Source organism: Crocuta crocuta, unplaced genomic scaffold, assembly GCF_008692635.1.
Source record: "Crocuta crocuta isolate KB4526 unplaced genomic scaffold, BGI_CrCroc_1.0 scaffold96, whole genome shotgun sequence".
NCBI classification, from domain to species: domain Eukaryota; kingdom Metazoa; phylum Chordata; class Mammalia; order Carnivora; family Hyaenidae; genus Crocuta; species Crocuta crocuta.
This window is the reverse complement of record NW_027531522.1, coordinates 1,494,009-1,506,081: the sequence shown is the minus strand read 5'-3', so window position 1 is coordinate 1,506,081 and position 12,073 is coordinate 1,494,009. Positions and strand designations below refer to the sequence as shown.

The 12,073-nt window shown below is 35.3% G+C and overlaps 1 protein-coding gene across 1 annotated transcript in view; it reads left to right on the top strand.

Moving 5' to 3' along the window:
• GPR158 (G protein-coupled receptor 158) overlaps positions 1-12,073 on the top strand; it is a 404,671-nt gene that overhangs the window by 198,075 nt on the left and 194,523 nt on the right. The window lies entirely within an intron of this gene.

Here is a 12,073-nt window from a genome sequence, read left to right as displayed (position 1 = left end):
CTCATCATATTTGGAGGTCAGCTCACATTCCAGGGGAAGTGATCACACAGGGTATATACTCCAGAATCAAAACTGGGCCATCTGGTATTTTATTCCTGTTCCAGAAAATGTCAGTGTTACAATTTGAATGTTGTCTTTTTACTTTATCTCTAGAGAATGCAATGTTGCCACATTGGCTTGTGGCCAGCTATTGGATATAATAACAAAGAGAGAGAGTAGTGGTAAAAGGGGTGGTTTTATAGGAAGTTAGGGTTTGGGATTACTGACACTGAGGTGCAGGTATCTTTTAGATAGTCATTTAAAAATCTTTGCAGCCCTTATTATTGGTCTGTACAGGAATTTGCATTTCTACTAGGCATCATTCAAAGGGTACTGAACATTCATTGAGACTGAACTACTTCCTCTGTGAATTTTAGTAGACATTTGTAGATTTTTGTTTTGTTTTGTTTTCTCCTGGAAAACACTATTCTTGGAATTGAATCTGTTTACATTTAACTTTAGGCTCTGGAGATAAGTAATATCTTGCTCTCTCCTCAGTTGTATAGTTCAGAGTTTAGTCCTTGTTCTGATTAATAGTTAAAGGTACAATTTTAAGATGGCCTCCAAGATTCTGTTTCCAGATGCCCTGTCCAATACCTTCCCCCTAAGTGTGGGTAGGACCTTGGAAAACAGTACTCCCTTGCTTAGGCTATATTATCTAGCAATGGTGATATATAGTCTCCTATGTGATACCATTGCACTCAGTAAGATTCCTTCCCATGGTAACAGACTGAAGAGAGATTCTAGTGCTGGGTTTAAAGCAGTAAACTACCTTGTCATGAGAAGGCCACATTAGCTAAAACCTGAGGATGGCCTCTGGGAGCTGAGAGCAAATCTCATGGACAGCAAGCAAGAAAACATGAACCTCAGTTCTACGACTGTAAGTGACAAAATTTACCCCAAAGCCTGAAACCATGTGGAAGAGGATCCTGAGCTCGAGATGAGAATTCAGCCAGGCTAATCCTTGATTTCAGCATACTGAGACCCCCAAGCAGAGAGTCTAGTTATACTGTGCCCACACTTCTGATGAACAGAAACTGGGAAATAATGAATAGGTATTTTAAGTCCCCAAATTTCCAGTACTTTGCTAGGCAGCAATAGAAAGCTCATACAATAGCAGTGATGGTAACATATATTCAGGATGGATGTGCTTTCCCTTGCATCTGTGTATACCAAACCACGGCAATACCAGAGCTACTTTGACATTCTTCACATTTATGGTCCAGACATAACATATGATTCAACACTGAAGAATTAAGGAAATAGGTTTTAGCTTATGTTCAGTGAAGGTATTTTGTATCTGGTTTACCCACATTTGTTCTCAGCTCCCACTATGTGACTGAAATAAAACATCTAAATATTTTAGAACCAAAGAATGACTATGCCATTTGCTTACAACACCACCAAGAGAAACTAGTTAACCTTTAACAACTTATCTTTATTTAATTTGCACACTCCTACTTTCTTCCTTATTTTAAAAGCCAATGTTTTTCACTGGACCTACTTTCTCTAAGAAAAAGCAGCTTCTGTGTGTAAATCTGATTCCTGTGTTGTACACACTGCAGCCACAGAAAAGAGGCCACAGTTTTTAGAAAGATGATCTATATTTAGACATTAGCTGTGATTCGGCTTTGACCTTAGCACATACTTAATGAGACCTGACCTTCCACAATGACAGAGCAGAAAGCTAGCTACACATAACAGTTTGAAGTCAGTAAAGTGTTCCTTGACCAAAACTATCTTTTCTGATGGCCTTGTCAGGTTGCAGGAAAATCCACTATTATCGATTCTTTGTCCTAAAGAAAGAATATAACAATCTGACCAGGAATGTAAGTTATAACTTACCATGGTCATCAACTAAGAACAATTCAAATATTTTTTATATTTTTGGTTATTATAAAAACATATACTACATATATCTTTGTGTTTTAACATCTTGTCTTTTCATCATAGCATCTAGGTAGTTCATATTGACAGTTGTTTACAAATGTTTTTAAGGAGCTACACATGACTTAAGGAATGACTAGGTATAGCTCTGGAACCAAGGGTAAAGAAGACATTGAAGACCCAAAAATGAGATAACATATGCTAAACTGATAGCATAGTATATGGCATATAGTAAATGTTCATAGATGTAGTTAAGTAAGTGAATAATCACGCATGCATATAAACAAACAGTGATAATCCTTAAACATCATTGATCACTAGCACTTGGTCACATATTTGATCATATTACAATAACCAATTTTTTTAAACTAGAACTTTTGGAGAATGAACTCTACATGGACAGGACAGCAGAAGTTAACAACCAGTGACACATTGAGTAGGGCAGTAGGAAGAATACTTGGGGGTTAGAGGCAACAGGAAGAAATCAGTTGCCTGATCAGAAGAATGGAATACAGAAAACAGGATACCTCAAAGGTAAAACTCACTTAATTTACAGTTGTAAATCTAAAAGTCAACATCTGAAATTCCCATATCTATTATTGTCTTTTTTAAATGTTTTTTTTAATTAATTTTTTTTTTTTTGAGAGTCAGAGAGAGACAGCGTGAGCATGGGAGGGTCAGAGAGAAGGGGAGATACAGAATCCAAAGACAGGCTCCAGGCTCTAAGCTAGCTGTCAGCACAGAGCCTGATGTGGGGCTTGAACCCATGAATCGTGAGATCATGACCTAAGCCGAAGTAGGATGCTTAACTGACTGAGCCACGCAGGCGCCCCCCAAATCTATCTGTCTTGGTTTTGGAGAGAGGAGCTGAAGTTTAGCACTGATGTCTTAGAGAAAATGTAAATGCGACTTAAAAATCCTGTTAAAATATGAAGTGATTTAGAATCTTTATTCAGACCAAGACTCACAATAAACAAAGGGCTTGTAAAGACCAACAAGGATGTGTTTAAATGACATGATTTTAAAATTGTGCTGACAGCCCAGAGACTGTGTTTCTGGATCTCTCTTGAAATTGGTGGTCATATGTGATCTAATAGGATCTGACATCTGGATAGTAACAGGATTTCAGAATAACCAAGTACTGATATATAGCTGTCTCTTCAAATCCAAGCTGTTCACTTCCAGGTTAATGTAAAAAAAGCTTATGACATGCTCATCTCTCTCAAATCCATCTATCTTCGTATGAGTTCTGTCTTCAGTGAAACCTCTTTTCTCTTTTCTGTGGATACATTCCCAACCTTTCAGTTTTACTTCTCCTGTCTTTTGATGGACTGATTCAGTTCATGTACCTTTCCGGATGAATCCAGCTTACCAGTGACCCATACCTGAAGATCACAGTCCCAGCTTTGGCAACTCTGGTGCTAATGATGGTAGGGGGGAAAGACAAGATGTGTAGAAATTTAAAAAAGGTGTTATCTTAGAAGAAAAGAGAAGCTCTTTGGAAGCAAGTAAGATACAGGAATGCTGAGCTCTAAGCAAACTGTTAAGCAAGGCTAACCTTTCTGGAGTAAGTTTACCCTTCCTCTTTCTCATGGTTGGAGAGCTGGAGATATTTGGCTTTCTGCAGACCTTTATCAGTCTCTAATATGAATCCCAAATTTAGGACAGATTAAGAGAGCTTGAGCATCACGTTTTCATTATCAGCATCATCACTTTTGCTATCGGTCGGACTTCAACTTTGTGGTCTGATTCACTTGTGGTGTGTTGTAAGATTAGTCCTGATCAGTTTTATTCCAGTTGTAGTAGTGAAGTTATCCATCTAATCATGCTTTTGTTTTTGCCTCATTCATTTGATTAATTTTCAGTTTTTAAGTCTTCCTTCATTAATCCTATTCATAGGGAATGGAGTCCAGTCACTCAGTGTGTCTGGAAGTTGGGGTCAGTTGTCAGTGGAAGAGTTCCCAGTGCTGTCACTGTTCTTGGACTATCAACTGTTACATTTATTCTGTTTATCTTTGACTATATTCTTTTCAGCTGTTGCTGTTGGGACATGCTGCATACAATGTTGGATGTCCCTGGTTTTTAAATTTCTACCAGAACTGAATTTCTTTCATAGGTTAGCACGGTAATTAAGAGCATGGTCTTTGGAATAAGTCCAACTTGGGTTTGAATACTGGCTCTACTACTTGCTTGCATGGTGCTCTATTATTTAACTTCCTTAACCTTCATTTATGTCATATGTAAAACTGGAATAATACCACATGCTTTATAAAACTGTTGTAATGATTAAATAATAAATTTAAAGTTCTAATAATAGTAGTTGGCACATATTAAATGCTCAAAAATGTTGTTTTTATGATTATTATTTAGAAGTTTTTGTCTATTCTGCCTCCCTCTTTCCTCAAGTATCTCTTCATTTTGATTTGTTTCATTTAGTATCTGCTCCACTTCCCAATACAGGATCATATTTCCATGTCCCAGACTTTTTCAGTTCTGTTTGTCTTTAAAATGGGCCCTACTATCATCTATAATATTTAGTCATCTAGAAATCTTCCTTTTTCCTATGAGCTGAAGATTACTTCAATAGATTAAAAAGTATTACTATTTTTATTTATTTACATTATTTTTTATTGAACTACTAATTTGAGATTCATTATTGTAAACAATCATCTTCCCTAAAATATTAAAAAAAAACCCTCTGGCAGGGAAATTTGATGATCAGTCATTCACATATTAGCTCACTATAACAGGCAGAATGATATCCTTTCATGCCTTCAAAGATGTGGATGTTCCACTTTCACAGTTTGTGAATATATTAACCTCACATGGCAAAAAGGGACCTTGCGGATGTGATTAAGTTACAGACCTTCAGATGAGAAGATTATCCTGGATTATCAGGACCATTCTAATCACAGAAATCTTGAAAAGCAGAGAACTTTCGTGACTATGGTAAAAGATAGAAGTGAAAACACAAGAGGGGTCAGAGAAATGCCACATTGCTGGCTTTGACGATGGAGGAATGAACCCAGTGAAGAAATGTAGGTGACGTCAAGAAGCTGGAAAAGGCAAGGGAATGGAATCTTCTCTAGGTTCTCTGGGAAAAAAAAAAAAACACAAAAAAACAGTCCTGCTGATACTTTGATTTTAGCCAAATGAGACCCATGTCAGACTTCTGAACTTTAGAACTATAAGAATGAACATAACTATATTATACTTCATTGAAGAAGCAATATACATTTGTATTGTTTTAAGACACTGTGTTTGTGGGAATTTCTTATAGCAGCAATAGAAAACTAATATACTCAGTTAGCTTGCTTCCCACTGAACATGCATTCCACTGTTCACAGTAAGTCAGTGCTTTCTCTAGAGGGATTGTTCACAATTCTAGATAATTGACTTAGAACAATGTATGAGTGGGCTTTTGAGTCAAACATAATTTGGGTTTAAATCTTGTCTTCACTTACTAGCAGGAGACTTGGGCAAGTTTCTCATAAATTCTGAGATTCCCTTTCTATATTCATAAAGCAGGAATAGTGGAATCTACTCTTTGCTAGTTTTGAGGAGTAAATGAGATAACATACTGTCTCCCCAAAATGATAGTGATTATTATATTAATGGAAATATGGGGGATTTAGTCCTTTTATTTGTAGTATTTATATATTGGATATTGTGGAGATTAAGTGAATAAATTTGTTGGTAGGCAAAACCAATCCATTTGTATTTAATACTTTTATAAGTCATATCAGAATCTGTCCACGATCTAAGACGGTATTTTTGTCTAAGGAAAAATACCACTAAAAAGTAGGAGACAATAGAAAAAATGAATTGATATATTGATAAACATAAAGAAATATAGGGAAAAACTGGACCTCTAACTATATTCATAGTGAGGGAATGTAAATTTTAAGATGCTTGCACTGGGCTTCATTCCCAATGTATTTTTACAACTAGCCATTCATAATATATGACGTTATATTAGCTAATCCTGATTTTAGGATATGCAAATATACATTCATGTCCTAACAGTAAGAATCTTTTTGGATAATAGTAAGTATAACCACATTCAGCTAACTCTTCTCTTCGTGTGGACATTATAGATATTGAACCAAATGTACACAGAAATCTCCTGAATGTGTTGTAGCTACTCATATACATGTACCTTTTTTCCACTTGATTTTTGGATGTGATTTTAACAGGCTGAAAACTGAAGACATATTACTTTATCGTCCTACTCCATGAAAAAACAAATAACAAATAGATCTCCTGATGGTTAGCTCAATGCCTCATTTTAACTCCAAACCTTGATTGATGAATATGTTCCTAATGAAAAAACAAATATGTATATGGAAAGAAAAGAGATGTTTACCCTAATGGTGATTTCATCATATGAGTGTTATTTGTACCTACAGCTAATGATAAACTCTCATTGACTTGATTCTGTTATTGTGGCCGAATTATGTCCTTGTCTGTGATTCATATCTTTCTCACATGCCTTATGGCATGGAATGGAAGGAGAAGGGGGTCATGACTTATGGGCATGTGAGTTAGTCTTGCAAAAGGCTATATCTTCCTCTGCCAGGCCAGTTCCTATCATGGAGGGGTTACAGCACCTCTGCGAAGGGACCTCTGAGTGATTGATTTGTTGATTGATTTATATGTCTGAAAACTCCATCTGTCAAAAAAATGTTACTGAGCACTGACTCTGCATTGTTTTAAGCACTGGAGAAAAAGAAGTGAGTATAAAGAGTAAGGTTTCTAAGATTACTGGACAGACTCACATCTTCCCAGAACATATTGCAATACTCACAAACAACAAATGAAGAGAGTCTTCAGTAAAATACAACTCATGTTCAATGTTAGTAAATCAGATCAAATGTAAGAGCTTTAAGATTTAACTGGCCTTACAAGTTTGGCATGTTTTCTCTCCATACTCAAATATTCAAATGTTATCTTTTTGCTCTTGTGGAAACACAGCTTTATACTGCTGGCACTTAAGAATCTTAATCAGCAAAACATTTAATACTATAGGGATATTTCTGTCTGATGTTTGTACTATGAAGACCTGAAATATATAACTTCTGTTTCAATCCACCCTACTCACTTCAACCCCTTCCTTTCTTGTTTTTTTTTTCTTTTTACTTTAATGTTGATTTATTTTTGAGAGAGAGAGAGAGAGACAGAGTCCAGAGGAGGGATAGAGAGAGAAGGAGACACAAAATCTGAAGCAAGTTCCAAGTTCTGAGCTGTCAGCACAGAGCCCGACACAGAGCTTGAACCCATGAACTGTGAGATCATAACCTGAGCCAAAGTTGGATGCTTAACTGACTGAGCCACCAGGCACCCCTACTCATTCCTTTCTAAATCAGGAACTCAGTACTTTTTTCCATAAATAGGAAGAAAACTTTCTGTGGTACATTTTAACAACATGTATCACAAGTCACAAAACTGTGGATACATCTTGATGTATCAGTTTGATACTTCTATTCCAAGGAAATAACAATCTAAGAGATTAAGAGAGATTTTTTTTTTAATCAAAAAAAGGAGGGGCAGAAGAAAAGTGCCCTTTAATTTGTTCATTAGTTGAATATTCAGAAAACCAAACCAAATGCTGATTTTAAGAAAATTTCTGAAAAGCTGTAGTGTTTCATCAGCAGTGGTCAAATTTGCCACTTAAATTTTTCATGCTAGATGCCAGAATTTCTCATTGTAAACAGTGTAATTTTTGTTTTGGTAGTGGGCATTCAAATGGAACTTTGCCATATAGGTTTTCTAATGTTACCTACTAATGTCATTTGCGTTTCTCCTGATGACATTACCTTGTTGAAGGAAAAAGTTTAAGTTATTAATACTTAATATTATAAGGGCAATGTTTAATAAAGAATGCAGTTTAATCTTTGCTGAACTTTTTTGTGGAAACAGATATTACTAGATAGGAATGACAATACTACTAACTGAAATTCAGATTTAATCAAGTGATAGGATGCCTAAGAAAAGTATTTAATTCTGTATCTCTATATTTTTTTGTTATTTTGAATTGTCCCTATTTCAGTAGAAGATTTTTCTAAATCTCCAAGTAGAGTGAAATATTTAGAAAAGCATTGTTAATAGGGTTAACTGTTCTAATAATAGAATATCAAAAAGCTGGAGTGCCTGGGTGGCTCAGTTGTTTAAGCATCTGACTTTGGTTCAGGTCATGATCTCACAATTTGCAAGTTCCAGCCCTGCACTGGGCTCCCTGCTAACAGCTCAGAGTCTGAAGCCTGCTTCAGATTCTGTGTCTCCCTCTCTCTGTGCATCTCCCCTGGTCACATTCTGTCTCCTTCTCTCTCAAAAACAAATAAATGTTTAAAAAATAAAAATAAAAAAGCAGTACAGAGTTTAAAAGAACAGCATAAAATGAAGTGCTCACTAAGGAATCATCTCTACTTCCTAGTTTAATGATAGAGAGTAAAATATTACATTTATTATTCAATGTAAAACAATGTGTCTGCCAGGAACATACAGATACCTGATTTAATATTTATTACATGCATCTAGTATACATTATTTTTCATAGCTGCATGTTTTCTGTGTGATACAATCTTAAAACTTCACTGATTCATACTTTGTGAAACAATGTTATGAAACATCAAAACTTGCAAGCTGATTGGAAAAGTTTTTTGGAAGACTAGAGAAACTACCTCATTAATAATGTTCTGTATCAGAGACTAGAGACATGGCATGTAAATGAAATGCATCACCCTGGATTTCATCCTAGTTGGATGGAAACAGCCACAAAAGACGTAACTGTGAGAACTGATGGATTTTAATATGGACTATGCATTAAAAATATTGTATCAATATTAAACTTCCCAACTTCTATAATTGGAATATGGTTTTATATGAGAATGCTCCTTTCTTAGGATGTACATTTCTTAGAATGTACAAAAGGAAGTATTTGTGGGTAAGGGGATGTAGTATCTATAACTTACTATCAAGTGGTTCAGAAAAAACTTATACACATATAAAATCTATAAACAACAAACTGAGGGCTGATGAGGGTGGAGGAGAGGGGAAGGGAGGTGATGGGCATGGGGGAGGGCACTTGTTGGGATGAGCACTGGGTGTTATATGTAAACCAACTTGACAATAAACTATGTAAAAAGAATTAAAAAATAAAATCTATAAATATCTATCTATCTGTCCAGAGAATATGAGTGATTGGGTAAATACTGTAGAATGTAAATAGTGGATCTAAGTAAAGGATATATAGAAGTTTTTTATTTGATAAATTGATACATAATTTTTGTGAACATAATTTTAATATAAGTTCCATAGAATTCCATTGAGTAAATGTATGGTGGTTTACTTACCTGTTCTAAAGTTTATATTTTTATGAGTTTATATAAATATAAAACTATACTTACATAAAAATTTCCTGAGGTTTTGTGTTAGTCTGATGTCAATGTAGTAAAATTAAGCAAAAAGGTTAACATACTCTCCACAAATTTCACAATTTGTCTCCACAGGCTCATGCTCACAGGTGAATATTTGATTCCTTAGGTATCCTATGGTGCTACTATAACCTTCTTATGTCCTTTTTTATATTTTTGCTCAAGGCAGCATGCTTTATCATCCATATAATGAGCTGAAAAGCTGTTGTCTGTTGCCAAAGCTAATAGCTCTTCATGTTTGTCATTTGTCTTCAGGAAGCATTTGTTTTCTCTGAAAGTTCCAAGTATTATCTTCATTTTTATGCTTTAGCAAAGCAGATTGGGATTCTGTGAGTAGAGGATGTTTTCAAGTTTCTCAGAACTGAGATTCCCAAATTGCATTATCCTCCAAGATGATTTCTAAACACTATTTCCTATAGGTTCTAAAAACACCTATAATAACTTCTGTTCCTAACATATATTTCTAATTTGTGTCTAGCATCTTGAAAAAATACCATTTTTAATAAATTCTTAACCATAAATGGTTTGAGAGCCTGAAGAAGTTTTATTGGATTGAATATTTTCAACTATACATTTGTAGTACAGATCAGGTCTTTTATTCTTTTGGAAGAGCACTTTGATCATTAGCAATTATTTGCTGAGTATCCAGTATGTATAAAATACTGTTTTTAGTGCTGAGTGCATGAAGAGGTATCTAAATCATAGCCCCTGTCCTCTAGGAACTTAAAATTTGAAGCCATTATAAATTAAGGTACCACTTAGTAGATTGACAAGAAGCCCATTATTATTATTCAGTAGTATTAGGATTTCTACTAGCTGAATATATTCCCTTGTCCTGGAGAACTTCAGCATAAACTGATAAAATGTTTTTTATCATTTATATAAATGTAATATAATAAATTTCAAAAAGAATGTGCTCCTTTGTTTAAAGTTCTTGTTTTAATTCTGGTTAGCTAACATCCAGTGTTATATGACTTTCAGGTGTATAATATAATGATTTAGCTGTTCCATACATCACCCGGTGCTCTTCATGACAATTATACTCCTTAATCCCCATCACCTATTTAACCTATACCCCTCTGTTCTAGTAACCATCAGGTTGTTCTCTATAATTAAGAGTCTGAGAGCTCTTGGGTGGCTCAGTTGGTTAAGTGTCCGACTTTGGCTCAGGACATGATCTTGTGGTTTGTTACTGAGTTCGAGCCCTGTATCAGCAGAAAGCCCCATTTGGATCTTCTGTTTCCGTCTCCCTCTCTCCTACCCCACTCGCGTTCTGTCTCTGTCTCTGTCTCTCTCAAAAATAAATAAACATTTTAAAAAATTGAGCCTGTTTCTTGGTTTGTCTCTGTTTTTTCCTTTGCTCATTGTTTTATTTCTTAAATTCCACATGAGTGAAATAAGATGGAATTTGTTTTTCTCTGACTGACTTATTTTGCTTAGCATTGTAACTCCATACATGTCACTGCAAATGTTAAGATTTCTCATCTTTTTCATGGCTGAATAATATACTGTTGTATAGTATATATATAATATATGTTATATAATATATAATGTATATACATAATATTGTATTATGTATATATAATATATGAACATAAACACACACAGACACACACACACACACACATATATGTATGTATGTATCATCCTCACCCATTCATCAACTCATGGACACTTGGGCTGCTCCCATAATTTGACTATTATAAATAATGCTGGTATAAATACTGGGGTGCATGTATCCCTTTGAATTAATGTTTATATATTCTTTGGCTAAATACTCAGTATTGCAATTGCTAGATGGTAGGGTAGTTGTATATGTAACTTTCTCAGGAACCTCCAGATTGTTTTCCAGAGTAACTATGCCAGTTTGCATTCCTACCAACAGTGCACAAGTGTTCCTTTTTCTCCACATCCTCAACAATACCTGTTTTTTCGTGTTGTTGATGTTAGCCATTCTGACAGGTGTGAGTGAGGTGATATTTCACTGTCGTTTTGATTTGCTATTCAACATTAGTAATATTGAACACCTTTTCATGTGTCTGTCGGCCATCTATATGTTTTATTTGGAGAAATGTCTATTCATCTCTTCTGCCCATTTTTAAATTGGGTTATTTGTTTTTCGGGATTTTGAGTTTTATAAGTTCTTTATATAGTTTGGATATTAACCCTTTATTGAATATGTCATTTGCAAATATCTTCTCCCATTCCATAGATTGCCTTTTATTTATTTTTTTATTTAAAATTTTTTTTTCATTTATTTTTGAGAGACAGAGAGAGAGAGAGCCCAAACAGGGGAGGGCCAGAGAGAGAAGGGGACACAGAATCTGAAGCAGGCTCCAGGCTCTGAGCAAGCTGTCAGCACAGAGCCTGATGTGGGGCTCAAACCCAGGAACTGTGAGATCCTGACCTGAGCTGAAGTCAGATGTTCAACTGACTGAGCCATCCAGGTGCCCCAGTAGATTGCCTTTTAACATTGTTTGTTGATTCTGTGACTGTGCTTTTTTGCTTTTGTTTCCCTTCCCTCAGGAGACATACTTAAAAAGAGGTTGCTACTGCTGATGTTGAGAAGATTATTGCTGTGTTTTCCTCTATGAGTTTCATAGTTTCCTGTCTCACATTTAGGTCTATTTTGAACTTATTGTGGTGTGTGGTGTAAGAAAGTGGTTCAGTTTTATACTTCTGCATGTTGCTGTTCAGTTTTCCCAACACTATTT